The sequence below is a fragment of the Mustela erminea genome, chromosome 12 (assembly GCF_009829155.1).
Source record: "Mustela erminea isolate mMusErm1 chromosome 12, mMusErm1.Pri, whole genome shotgun sequence".
Lineage (NCBI taxonomy): Eukaryota > Metazoa > Chordata > Mammalia > Carnivora > Mustelidae > Mustela > Mustela erminea.
In genome coordinates, this window is record NC_045625.1 from 40,263,604 (window position 1) to 40,277,748 (window position 14,145).

Sequence of the window (14,145 nt, forward strand, 5' to 3'; positions counted from 1 at the left end):
TCCTAGAAAAATGCACAAATGATTTGAACAGTGACTTCACATGAGAAAAATAACTGGGTCCCTCATATCTACAGACACTTTAGACAGCTGAAGAGTAGTTTCTTAGAGAGCTAAATGTATATTTAAAAAACTAACATAAATTTGCCTTATATCCCCATTGATCCAAAAATCCCATTTCAAGTGAAATGAAAGCATATGTCCACAGAAAGATGTAAACTTTAATATTCAGGGTAGTTTTATTCATAATAAGTATCCATCAAATGATGAAGAGATTAACATATGTGACACAGCAACACTCAGCAATAAAAGGAACAAATTAACATTAAATATAATAATCAAATAAATATTATGGAAAGTGAAAGAAGCCAGATACAAGAGATTGCACAATTCTACAGAATGCATAACTAAAATGGCAAAAACTAGATCAGAGGTTGACAGAGCTCTGGGAGGGAGGGGTGGAGAGAAGCAAATGTTCTATACCATGATCACATAGTGGTTATTCAACTTACATGTTTTTCAAAGCTTCCTAAATTTTGTACATAGCATTTATTCTAAAAATTTGTAAGAGTTCAGATTGGCTTGGTCAATCAAATATAGATAGTAGATTGGGACTGTATAAAAATGTGAGTTCAATGTTGCCCTTCGGCTGTTGTTGGGGTGGGAAGGAAGGGATTCTGCCTCTCTTGTACTACAAATATATAGGAGCTTTTTATGTGTAACAAGTATAATGGAGCCTTATTCTTCAGCAAGAGAAAATTATTTTCTAGCTCTCTGGTCATGGTTAGATTTGAATGTGTTGCTTGAAAATAATGTAGTCATCTTGCAAAGAGAAGTAAGACCATCATCAGGATGGCAAGGTGATAAATGGAAGAAAGATGGATTCTCAATAACATCACTGAGTCACTAAGTCACTCTTGAAGCTGGAATACCTTGGCTTTATTGTTACATGAGACAACAAATGTACTTTTTAAACCCCTCTGAAATTGACTACCTATTATTGGCTGAATATCAGCCTACCTGATATATCACCAAAAATAACAGTGAGGCGTTGAACATAATTAAGATATCAATATCCTACATTTTCCACTTGACAAAACAATCCTGTATGCAATATTTAATTGACCACTGAAATAAGTCTAAGTATTACTAATGTTACAAAAATTAAAGATACTAATTGGAGATGATAGGATGATATCATCTTGCTTAGGGTGCTGCACAAAACAAGAAATTTAAGGCTTTGATGATCCGATCTCATGGTTTTATTAACAGTGGGAACACTGTTATATTGTAGTAATATTGGTTAGCCATTGACTGAATTGTTTAAAAAGCTCATTCTCATTATTTGTTGTATATGATTAACAAATTTTAATATGTCTAGTTTGGGTGTATTTTATTTGCTTTCCATACCTAATAGGACTGTTGAATAAAAATGCAACATATACAAAACTGTAAACATGTAAAAACTGAAATACAGATCAAAACTTCTTTCAAAATAGCCACCTCAAGAGGATTTCAGACATTGTTTAGTATTCTAACACTACCTAAATTTTTTTGGTCTTCTTCCTTGGGAATTGTCATCAGTGCTAGTTTATAAGTCACAGACACACAAATCACTCATATTATCTTCTAGTCACTTGTCAACTTGATCAAAAATAGTATTTTTCACCTGAAAATTTTTATTTAATTCACCATACCTGGTTCTTGTCTCATCAAACCAAAACCATCCTCAACGGATGAAAGTTATCTCTCAGGAATATTATTCTTAAAGAAATATTTTATGGACTCTATAAGCAATTTTAGTAGAAGAGCTTAAAGGTTTTTTGATGTAATCCAGTATTTTTTAGTGTTTACTTATAAGTGAATAAACTGAACAGAGTTAACAGTTTTATAACTATTGGGCTTCATACTCAGGACAGAGTCTGCTTGTTTCTTTCCCTCCCTCTCTGCTTCTCCCAATCCCTCTTTCTTTCTCTCTCTCTCAAATTAATATATAAAATCTTAAAAAAAAAAGGATGCACCATAATTAGAACACCTTCTTTAAGGATTACAATTATTGTCTGTGTCCTCAAACCAAAAAACATTGTCAGAATCTTAAGACAGTTGAGTTAACAGCAATTTGGAAATGCATTTAGTTCAACTCTCTTATTTACATATAAAAAATCCGAAAACATATAAATGACTTGCTTATGGGCTCCTAAATCATAATTTGAAATCAGATTCCTATATTAATGTAGTGGAATAAACAAAGATTTTGAAGTCAAGAAAACAAAATGAAACCTGACCGTGTGATTTAGCCACTGGAACATAGACTATTTCTCTAAGACCCTTCCCTCACTTAAGAAATTGAACTAATGATAGTCCTCATGATCTTTGTCACTATTAAATAAACTATCATATTGGAGAAGCATAAAGTTCCTGGAAAATAATAAAATAATAGGCACCTAATAAATGTATGTTTGTTTTCTAATTGGTGTGTATGTGAGAGAGACAGATGATAGAATTATGTCTAATGGATAATACTATCCAACTTCTTTCATATGAAATGTTCTGTAAGCGGTGTTTCTGTTCAGTTCATATTTTCTTGCTTAATGGACTATCTGAGATTCTCATTTAATTGGCTTTTCAGCCCTGGCAACATACCTGCCAAATAATTAGGAAAGATCAGACATAGATAGGTGCAAACTTCCCTATTTTAGAAAGTCTATGTTATCTGAGTCATAGGATTTTGCCAAACCTCTATGAGGTATATTCTATTCACTGCCAAAGTTGGTTGAATATCATCACCATCATCTAGATAAGCAAACAATATTGATTACTGGATCTAGCCAGGCGATCATTAAATTGGTTTAAGAAAATTAAGAACTAGTGTTAGGAGGGATTCTAAGTAACAATTACTGGTTTTGTGGCAGATGTTTCCAATAATTAGGGATTTTAAAAAGCATATCCCAAGAATGTGCAACCGTGTTAGAGCTAGACTAGAACAATGTTTTACCTTTCCCATGTAAAAATTCTGAGCACCAAAGACCTTTCAAAGGAACTTATGAGGAGAAACAATTTTTAGACTCTTATCCTGGCTACATTCTTAGAGACATACCTTCTCTCAGCCATGCTATTACATGTGATGTGCTCTAAAATTAGGTTGGCAACGCTTGTAGCCCTTCCTCATAATAAAACTGTCAACATGTGTGTCAATTAATGCCAATTGGGATGTGAACACCTATTCACTAGGAACTGGACTGAAACCACCAACTAATTTCACATAGGCCATTGAACAGTAATGACTTTCCATCACTTACAACCTGAACTACTTTCAAGCTACTGACCCAGAAATGAAAGGCTCTGTATCCCATTATCATTTCCCTAGAAAACATTGTTCCCTTGAGTTCACTTACTCCTAAACAGTTCTAAAATGCCTTATTGGCTTTAACAGGTTGTATTAGTGAGGAAGAGAAATCAGAATTTCATTAAAAATTATTTTTAAAACCTTTAAGAGTGATAGCATAAATTCCTATGGGTGATGATAGAAAAGATGAAAAGTAATGTTTACTCTGGCACACAGGACACAGCCCTACTGTCAATCTTAATTCTTTCTAATATACACCTAACTCTTTGAATTAATACCCATTTAAAATAATTAGCTAATATGAAATTTATTGAATGTGAAGTCACGGAGGTAATTGAGAGCTACTTCTAGTGATTATGTATGTATGTGTTTATATATACATATATAAATGACTTAATTTTTTAAAATATTTTTTCTTGTACTAAGAACTTATGATTTGAATGTATCCATTTTATATTGGTAAATTTCCTATGACTTCTTCGAGAAGATAAAAATTTATGATGAATTCTATTCTACTCAGGAAAAGAAAAAAAAATCCTAAATTGCAAAATATATTTGGATTTACTACTCTAATCCTGATTTCATAGAATTTCCTGAGGAGTTATATTTGGATTTATCTTTAAGTTTATTTGAAAGTACACTAACTTAAAAACCTGCGTTAGGGGACTTCCCACCTGGGCAGCTCAGTCAGTTAAGTGTCTGCCTTCAGCTCAGGTCGTGATCCAGGGCCCTCTGCTCAGTGAGGAGCCTGCTTCTTCCTCTGGCTCCCCCTGCTTGTGCTTTCTCTAAAAATAAATAAATAATTTTTTTAAAAATGACATCAAGAAATGTGCTTGTGAATATGTGATCTGAGGCTCTTTAGTCCCCCTTTAATTCTATGGCCAAAATTAATTGAGGTTCATGGTTTTCTATATTCCTAACAATAAGTCAATAGGTGAATCAATTAAGTGTCAAAGTGATGAGATATTTACCATGATTTATTGGGAGACTCCTGGCCTTTGGTGTCATTGAGACATACATTAGAATTCTGGCTCCACCATTCACTGGCTATGCAATCTTGAAAATTTTTACTTATCTGTTTCCTTATCAGGAAAAAAAATAATATCTCTCTCTTCAACTGCTATAATAATTAGAAATAATACATGTGATTCTGGTTACACTTTAAGTAGTCAATAAATCATAGAGTATTACAAAAGGGAAAAATGACTTTGGAAAAATAAGATCTAGCTTCCTGACAACCTTCCTAAAACATTAGTTCGAAAAACATTTTGTTTTTTACTTACTTTCAATAAGATATGTTTAACTTCAGATAACAGAGTATTGTGCAAATAGTTGTATTAATTCTACCACTTTCACATAAGAGGTAAATCCAGTGGCTCAACAATGGCAAGAAATAACGTTTTCCTTGCCATCCCCAGCTTCTTATCTTCATCACCTTGGTAAGTTACACGTGAAAACTCCTAGCTTCACATCCTGACTCAAGAACATCCCAGCAAAAAGGAAGGGAGATGTGGCAAGAGATTTTAACCACATTAAAGTATAGTTACATTAAAATGGAAGGAGGAGTTATGGCTGTCAGAAAGGCAACAATAGTGTGTACCATTTTTCTCTTTCCAGTGGGTATCACAATTTACAATAATAAATGTGTGTTATTCTCCAATTAATTTGTGTTTTCAGCACAGATTTTTAGCTTTGACGGAAGCAAATGGTCTCTACTGAGTCCCCTTTGCCTAAATGTCTTCTGTAGTTAAACAAATATTGGCTGAATAAATGCATGCAAGAATGAAACGTCTATAAAAATGCTGAAGCTTGTATTTTATTGATTTTTTAAAACTTAAGTGATGTCAATTCATGACAGACTAATATTTTTCCCTGTGTGAATAGATGACTTATCATCCCATATTTTGCATTATGTAATCCTCCTAAGTTATATCTCATACTCACTTCTCATCAGTTATCAAACTGAATATTTTATAGATTCTAACTAGAACAGTTATTTCAATGATTGTCATTACAGTATTATTTTTATAATAGTGTAATGTTCCTGGTATGGAGAATCAGGAAGACAAAGAATAAAGAGGTAGGTCAGTGTGATTTCAGTTCTAGTCTGATAGCCAGGGTTTGGTAGGTGCTTAATTTTGCATATTTCAGTACAGTTAGTATTTAGTATTTCTTTAATTGTTTTTGTGAAGCATTCTAATACTCTGTTAATGTACTCACTGCTCCATATATATTAACTGAAAACCCATAAGACACAAAGGTGTTTGTGTTAAAAATGGATAGAATTACTTACCTCAATTCCAAATGTTTTTTTAATTACATACTCTTAAAGTATCATCATCAACCATGCTTTTTTTTTAATGGATTTGTTGTCATCATAGGGCAATTCAATTCATCCTTTAAAAAAGGAAAAAAAAAACCTCTATTCAATCACATACCTATAGTAAAACTTGCTTAATGGAAGTATTAGAATATCTACATTCCGTGTCTTGTTAGGAAGAAATAGCTTGCACTCGGAAATGCTCTCGCTTAACACAGATAGAAAAGGTAGGTAAAATTTTAAAATATATTACAAAAGTCTGTGTGAAGGCAGCGGGAGCTTCTAAGTCAAGATGTCAGAAAAAAAGGGGTGCAGAGTTCACTGAGGTATGGGCAGCATCCCACATGCTACACTGCCCGTCAGTGAATTTGTTGGTTTCTTAAGTAGTAATGGACAACATACCTAAAAGCTACAGGAGTGACTAGAAAGAGGTAGAGAAACCAACAGGCATTTTACAATCTTACAGGGGTTAGACGGCAACAATTGAAATAAGGATGTGCCGTGTCCATGGGGGCTTGGGAAGCTGAGACAAGGAAGAAAAGAGAAGCACCAAAAACCGAATGCACAAACTCTGGGCCAACTAGTTTATTCTTTATTTCTGTGAGAGCCTCACCTCTCACAAAATCTGTGGCATATGTACGTTACACTTATGAGTACTATTTGGTTTACAATCTAAGACAAACATTCATTATAAGTACTCATTATGTGTTCATGACTGTGGGTGATAATGGCCCGGTTATTGAGGAAATGTGATACAGTCCTTGCCTTTATGGAATCTGTAGTTTGCTAGATGAGATTGGAACATATTTATTCGCTCAGCAACTATTTATTGAGTACCTGCTGTGCTCCAGGAAATGTCCTGGGTGGTGAATACCCACAGTAAACAAAAAATTCCTTTCTCTCATGAAGTAGATATTGTATTGGTGGGTGGATAGACAACACTATCAAACAGTAAATAGATATTTTTAAATCAATGGAGAGAAATACTATGAAAAAAACTAAAAGGTAGTAAACATAGGGACAGGGACATGATTAGGAAGAGGTCTCTTTTAGGCAAAATTGTCAAGAAAGCTCTCTCTGATAAGACAATTTAAAGAGGTAAACAAAAGAATGAATCAATCATTTATCTAGAGAAATGATTTTCAGTGAAGGGGATCAGTAAGGCAGAGTCTTGGAATAGCAGAAAAAGATCAAAGTGTTTTCAAAACCCTGCAAAATGGAAAGAGGGATCAGAGCGATAAGCAGGAAACCGCATCATGCAGAGCCTTCACATCCATAGTAAGGACTTTGAATTTTATCCGGAAATGGACGCCAGCTGGACACAGGTGAGCAGATACAATAGGACAACACTATCAATGTGATAACAGACGTATGGTGCATATAGAGTATTATAGAGCAGTAGAGGGGATGATTCCTTCCAATAGGAGGTTTCTTAATAAGATTTCACAGTGATCTTGCATTAATCTCACAGGATGAGATGAAACTTTTCAGATTATGAAAAAATAGGAGGAAAGTAATAGAAATGGATGTTTCCTATTAGAGGAAATGGTCTTAAAATGTTAGAAGTCTGGTTTGTCTTGGCTTCCTGTTCTGTCCCTACCATGCTCTGAGTAGGTTCAACATTTCTGGAAGGTAGCAAAGCAAAGAGTTCAAAGTAAAAAGCTGGTCTGTGCAGCCTCTCCAGTCCCATCCCAAATGATGAAGACATCTTGGAGAAGAAGCCTCTGCTTACTGTCTATCAGTCCTTGGATTACCTGACTTTTCCTTCAGACAGAAATATTGATAAATGGAACAGGTGGTTCAACATAAATGTACAACTACATAATCTATTCCCTGTATTTGACTTAACTAAATTCAACAGGAAAAGCCATAAGTCTTGAGAGCCTAGAAATAGGTGAGGTGGAAGATTCAAATTAACTTTTTGTACAAAACCGAATTGGTGGGCACCTGGGTGGCTCAGTAGGTTAAAGCCTCTGCCTTTGGCTCAGGTCATGATCCCAGGGTCCTGGGATTGAGCCCTGAATCCGGCTATCTGCTCAGCGGGGAGCCTGCTTCCTCCTCTCTCTCTCTGCCTGCCTCTCTGCCTACTTGTGATCTCTGTCTGTCAGATAAATAAATAAAATCTTTCAGAAAAAAAAAAAAAAAGAATTGGTTTTTGTCATGCCTTATTTGAAGTATAGTCCCTTCCCAAAATCCTGTTCAGATCTTACCTAAGTAATGCTAGGTGTATCATATTTGGCTCTGATTCTTATTATGATTTACCTCATACCTTTGTGACTTTTTACTCTCACTCTAAGGAGGAGATCCTAAAAGGAAGGATAGCTACAGCCAAAAGAAAAGTATATGCCAGGCAGTCTTCACTAATTACTTTCATCTTCTTATTTATAATTTTCTATTTTTAGTGACGCTCAAATATATGGTGGCAAAAAGGAAAGTGTTTTGTTTCTTCCATTTTCTTTTTTTGTCCTATTTCTTTTACAGCTAATTTTAAGTGTAACGATTTCCCCCTGGCTTTTTAAATGAAATTATTGAAGTGGCTGCTAGCTAAGTCAATGCCCTTCTACCGAGTTAGAGTCTATAGAGACTCTGTAGAGATCGACTTGTCTTCTAAATCTCTCTTTGACCAATTCAGCCTTTTCAATGGTGTATTTCATACACTAGGTAAATTACATCCATCAAATCTAAGTTTATGCACCAGGCAATAAGAGTCTAAATCAGATTATTTTGAAGTAGGAGAGTGACTCAAATAAGATAAATATTTTTAAGTAATCCCTTTGGCAACAATGTGGACGACACATTGAATTTAACATAAACTAGAGGCGAAAAGACAAACTAGGATATTGAAATAATCTTGTCATGGGATGATAAGTACAATCAAGGATCCAAGGAAATAAAACATAGAAAATAAACATACAGGGAATATGAAACTTGAGTATTTTACCATAAGGAAAAAGGAAAACGAAATATTTTGTAACTTAAAAAAGGCATAAGTAGATTAAACAAACAAATAAATAACTTCTCTTCAAAAGAAGCATTTATTTTTTAGGAATTTAACCTTAAATGACAAGCAACTTCTATAAGTGTGTTTGTCTCTAGGGGACACCAGGTAATCAGAAGGTCCACCAACTTAAATGCGCTGAGCTCACCATGAGGCAGCTTAACAAAGAACTTAATTAATCCAATAATGTTTGGGTGGAAGCAACTACATAATGGAAAAACCATGGCCTTGAACATGGGGATATATTGTCTTGACATTAAAAGTTGGTTGAATGCTGTCAGCTTCATATGCTTCAACCTGATTGACAGAGTATCCTGATCCCATATGAACTATAATACAGTGGACGTACTTTTTGGTCAGTAGAGAATTTTAATGGGAGAGACTGGGGATTAGAATCAGATATAAACTAATGTGTTTGATGCAAGGCTGACTTCATGGACATGTTACCAGTTGCATATGCCCCACATTAACAAGGGCCCCTACTTGGTCGTATGGTTTGTTTCCACCACCTTGAAATTCTTAATAATTGTGTCTTTTACTGTGTTTTGTAAATGAAATGGACGGAACAATGGAAACTGGTTGTTAAACAAAGGAGATAGACACAATGCAAATACAGGAAGGTTCAGTGAAACTCAAAGTGAGTCCAAAGTCTGCAAGTTTTGTCTACAAATCAATACATGAGGACTCTGAAAGCATAGAGACACTGCATTTTCCTTCTGCTTCAAACTCTGAAAGCAGAGAATAGCACTCTATAAACATAAAAAAAAAACAAGCTAACTTATCACATCCCTTTTTATTAGTGTTACTTCCCAGTATTATATAATCACTTATGGGGCAGCCCATAGCTCTTGTTTTGTTTTCAGTCTTTGTGTACTCAGTAAGGTAAATATGGAGCATGCATATCAAATGAAATGAAAACAATTGAGTTTGTGCAGTGTTTCTACTGCTCTGATAAGAATGATACATACAATTGTATGAACTATGAAATACTAATTGTGTAATATTGATGATATTTGGTAAGTGGTAATATTTGAGTTAGTTCCCACATAGGAGCATGAAAAGCTGAAAAGCATGAAAAGCTGAACCACTGTATCATACACCTGAAGCTAATATAACAATGTGGGTTAACTATACTGAGATTAAAATAAAATTAAAAAAAAATTTAAAAACAGGGAAAGTTGAAAGACTGCTGAAGGAAGAAGCTTTCTATTTTGCCAGTAGAGAATTTTAATGGGAGTCATTATCAGCACACAATCCCTGCTTTTTTTTAAATTTAGTTTTACTAAGATAAGATACACAAAATATAAAATTTGCCATTTGAGCCATTTTAAAGTGTAGAATTCGGTAATTCTACATGTAGAATTCGGTTCACCATGTTGAGCAAATACCATCACTATCTAGTTCCAGAACGTGTTCATCACGCCAAATGAGAACCCCACATCCTTGAAGCAGTTGCCTCTTTACCTCCCCCTTTCCTCTGGCAACCACTAATCTGCTTTCTGCTTCTGGTTTTCCTATAATGCTTATTTTGGGAAATGAAATTGTACAGTAAGTGGCCTTTTTGTGTCTGACTTATTCCTCGTTTTTTGACCAAGGGGCCTCATGTTTTCAATTTACAATATCCCCCACCCCCAGCCCCAAACTGCGTAGCCAGCTCTGGTCGAGGAAATATCAAAAATCAAAACTGACGCTAAATGTGTCTGCCTTTTGAAAAGGATATCATTATTTATATCCGGGAGAGAGTAACTCTCAAGACTGCACCCTTTCAATGCATGGAACAAGGAGGAAAAATCCTCCAGTTGCGTAGGTCACTAGAGGGTAATTCACGGAAGATGTCCTTTTAGGCCAGTCTTAGGTTGGATAGAGGTGAGTAGAGAAATTTCTGTGAATAATGATGGGGAAAGAATATAGGCTGATGATCTGAGCTTTGATGGATGCACTGTCACTGTCTGACAAGTGGTTGAGAAACTAAAGCTCTTAGAAATTCTGTCACTAGTTGCTGATTTGACTAACAGACTTGGAAGGACAAGAGTGTCTAATACTCAACTTTAGTTTGTAGTAATGCATCAGGTATAATCTTGATTTATCTTGCACACATACTAATGTTTTGTGTCTGTAGTTTGAGGAAACTCAAAGGAAACATATGCTTGTCCTATAGAAGCTAAGAATAGGATCAAGATTTCAGAGGAAGGAGAAAGAGAGAAACAGATATACCCTTAGAAATTTAAATAAATCTTCAGAAAATATTTTTAGACCATTTTTGGTCCAATCAGTTATAACACCAGGAGTAGGTTAATATAAAAAAAAAAAAAAGCTAAAATTAAAAAGTATGGCTTCATGGCTCTCTGTCTAAATGGGAAGCAATTCTCAAAAAGTTGTTGACATGAGCAAAATATTCCCATTTTCTAAAATAAGGTTAATTACTGTGGGCTCTAAAAAGGACTACCAGAAAAAAAAAAAAACCCGAATTTTTGATTTCTGAAGGAAGAACACAAGCATATTACTGCATCTGACTAGCATTTCAAAATTGGAAATTAAGGTAGGATATTCATGAAGTGTTTTTAAAGTGGGTTTTACACAGCAAAAAAACCAGGCCAAGTTTGAACAGAGTTTATGACATGATAACTTTGTTTTGGCAAAGGGAAGTGAGAATTCTGGAGTGACTCCTGATGAGGAAACTGCTGAATTACAAAGTTGTTAATTCACAAATAGTCTTATCTTCTGTAAACAGGTACTTCCCAGAGCAAGCAGCTAAGATATTTTGGCTTGTTCCAGTATTTAATGCAGGAACAAAAAATATATGTCTGCATTGTATAACATAAGGTCAGGAAACTGCATATGGTCTCAAAGTTATACAACAGAGGAGTAAAGAATTATAACTGCTCCGTTTCTGAGAGAGAGCACGTAGTTCTCCGAGGCCCTAGGAACAGGAAGGACTGTACTGAGATTTGACTGCTCATGGAATTCTTTTGTCATCTTTCAAATCAAGCGTTTGGAGAAACACTATGCTGCCTCTTCTAGGGCTGACATTATAAGCAATGTGCACATTGAAAAAAGACCAGTAAGTGATGTTTTTACTTTGGGATTACTTTTGGGATTTACTGCATACTTCTCTGTTTGGAACTCCCTAAGCGAAACAAAGTAGATGGTCCTTAAGTTGGTACTTTTTATATATATTTTTTAAAGATTTTATTTATTTATTTGACAGACAGAGATCACAAGTAGGCAGAGAGGCAGGCAGAGAGAGAGAGGAGGAAGCAGGCTCCCTGCGGAGCAGAGAACCCAATGCGGGGCTTGATCCCAGGACCCTGAGATCATGACCTGAGCTGAAGGCAGAGGCTTTAACCCACTGAGCCACCAAGTTGGCGCCCCAAGTTGGTACTTTTTAAATAATTGACTTTCTCAATTTTATACCAGGAGTAGAAAAATATGCATACTAGCACCGGCAACAGATGGTATCCCCCTGCACACTTGCATTGCAGTTAAAATCTAAGATGTAAAGTGCTGCTTTTGTGTGAAAATACAGAAAGCCCAGTAGAGGAGAGGGTATGTTTTTCTACTACCTCCTTTTTCTCGGAAAAGAATCTGTGTGCCTGAAATAGGGGAATGTACCTGCTCCACATAGAACTGTCTCACTGAGTCTCTATCCTGTTTCAAGCCCTCTCCCCTTCTACCTTTAAAATTTCTCTGCATATATAAGATTTTACTAACCAATAGTTCATCATTTCCCTATTTTAGGTAAAATTGTATGAGAGTAAATTGGGCTCTCTTAGGGAAGAATCATCTTTATGTCAAAGTTTAGATTAAGATCTGAAATGAAGACACCAATAGAGAATTCCTTGTCAAAAATATGAAGGCATAGATATAGGTACATAATACAACAATTACACCCATACATATATGCATCCCTATCTTCACATCCGTCCGTCCATCTCCAATACCATTGCTGTGTTTCTTAACCATTGCAAAAAATCTACTACCTCTGTATCTTAAGTTTTTAAAGGGGATAATGTATATCATTCTTGGCCAAGATCAGTATGCACAATGAAATGATGTCAGCCGGAGAGTTTAGAGATAGTAAACAAAACAAAACAAAACAAAAAAACAACAACTTAATTTTATCAATTTCTATTTTTAGAAGAATATTTTCTTCGTTGAGCTGTTCTTTCAAAGTCAGAGAGGACAACTGCCTGGCACCTATCAGTAACAGTGTGGTTGTCAGCTAGGATGATTTTTATTTCATCTGTTTTTTTAACCTCACTCTGATAGTTCTTCTCTGTGACACCCAGAAGGTAGGAAAAATCACAAGTAGCATTTATAAAGGCTTCCATCCTCTTGGGAGCAGGACGTTTTTGTTTTTGAACACAGCACCATGTCCAGATAGTCTCAAACTATTTATGACTCTCCAATTCTCAGAATTTGGTACACAGGGTTTTAGAGCAAGCAGTATGTATTAATCAAAGTAACTGTAGCTGATGTAAAGCTTAAATCTCCCAGTTTCAGTGGTTTAATAAGAGTAGTTATTTCCTATTCCTAATAAAGTGAAGACTAGCGATCCTTGTAAGTATCCTTCCAAGGGACATCCTGGCACCCAGACTTTTTCCATTATAAGGGAGTATCTACCATTAGATTTCTCTGCATGCATCAGGTGCATGACACATGAAAAACCACGATGAATGTACATCCACTCCTTGATCACTTTGATCTGAAACTGAGGCATCCTCCTCTGTTCAAAATGAATTCGTAAGAATTATGTATGTGATGCTACCCAGATGCTGAAGAAGGTATAATTGACCAGAATGTCAATGCTGAGCCTATCTCTAGTACCCTGTAGGAAGAAGACACACTATTCTGATGGACCCTCGTCATCTCTCTTCTATGAAGAGTGGACAAATGCAATCAATTAGTCATGTTAATGACTCAGCATACACTTAAGCACGCTTGGACTGAGTAATTATGCTTTAGTCCTTCATTGCCAGGTGACAAAAACAAAACCATTCAAAGACAGTGCCCAATTCTTTCACCTTACAGCTGTATTCATTTATTTCTTCTTATGAGGAATATACACACAGGTGGAGAATTTCTGCGACTCTCAAAAGTCATATATCTAAAGCACCTTTTAAAAATCCATTTTACTAGCTTGATTTCTTTCGGTTATATACAAAAAGCACTGATTTGGGGGAAATGATACTATATTTAAAATTAAATTTTTGGAAATAAAACTCTTGTTATAGTAAATAGGGCTTCAGCCAAGTCACTGAGCCACAAATTCTTCACTTTTAAACTGTGAGAAAATATATATATACTTTGCAGAGTTTTTGTGAGCAATAATGCACACCAGTAAGTTGCATGCCTTCATATGCCTTCGCTTGTGCACTTCTTACTCCATCCAGCAAGTGCCTCATTTCCCTGACCCATGCACAGCTAAACGTTTTCCAAAAAATTATCTCCGCTTCCTCATCTGGTATCCTTTCTTCCTTTGTC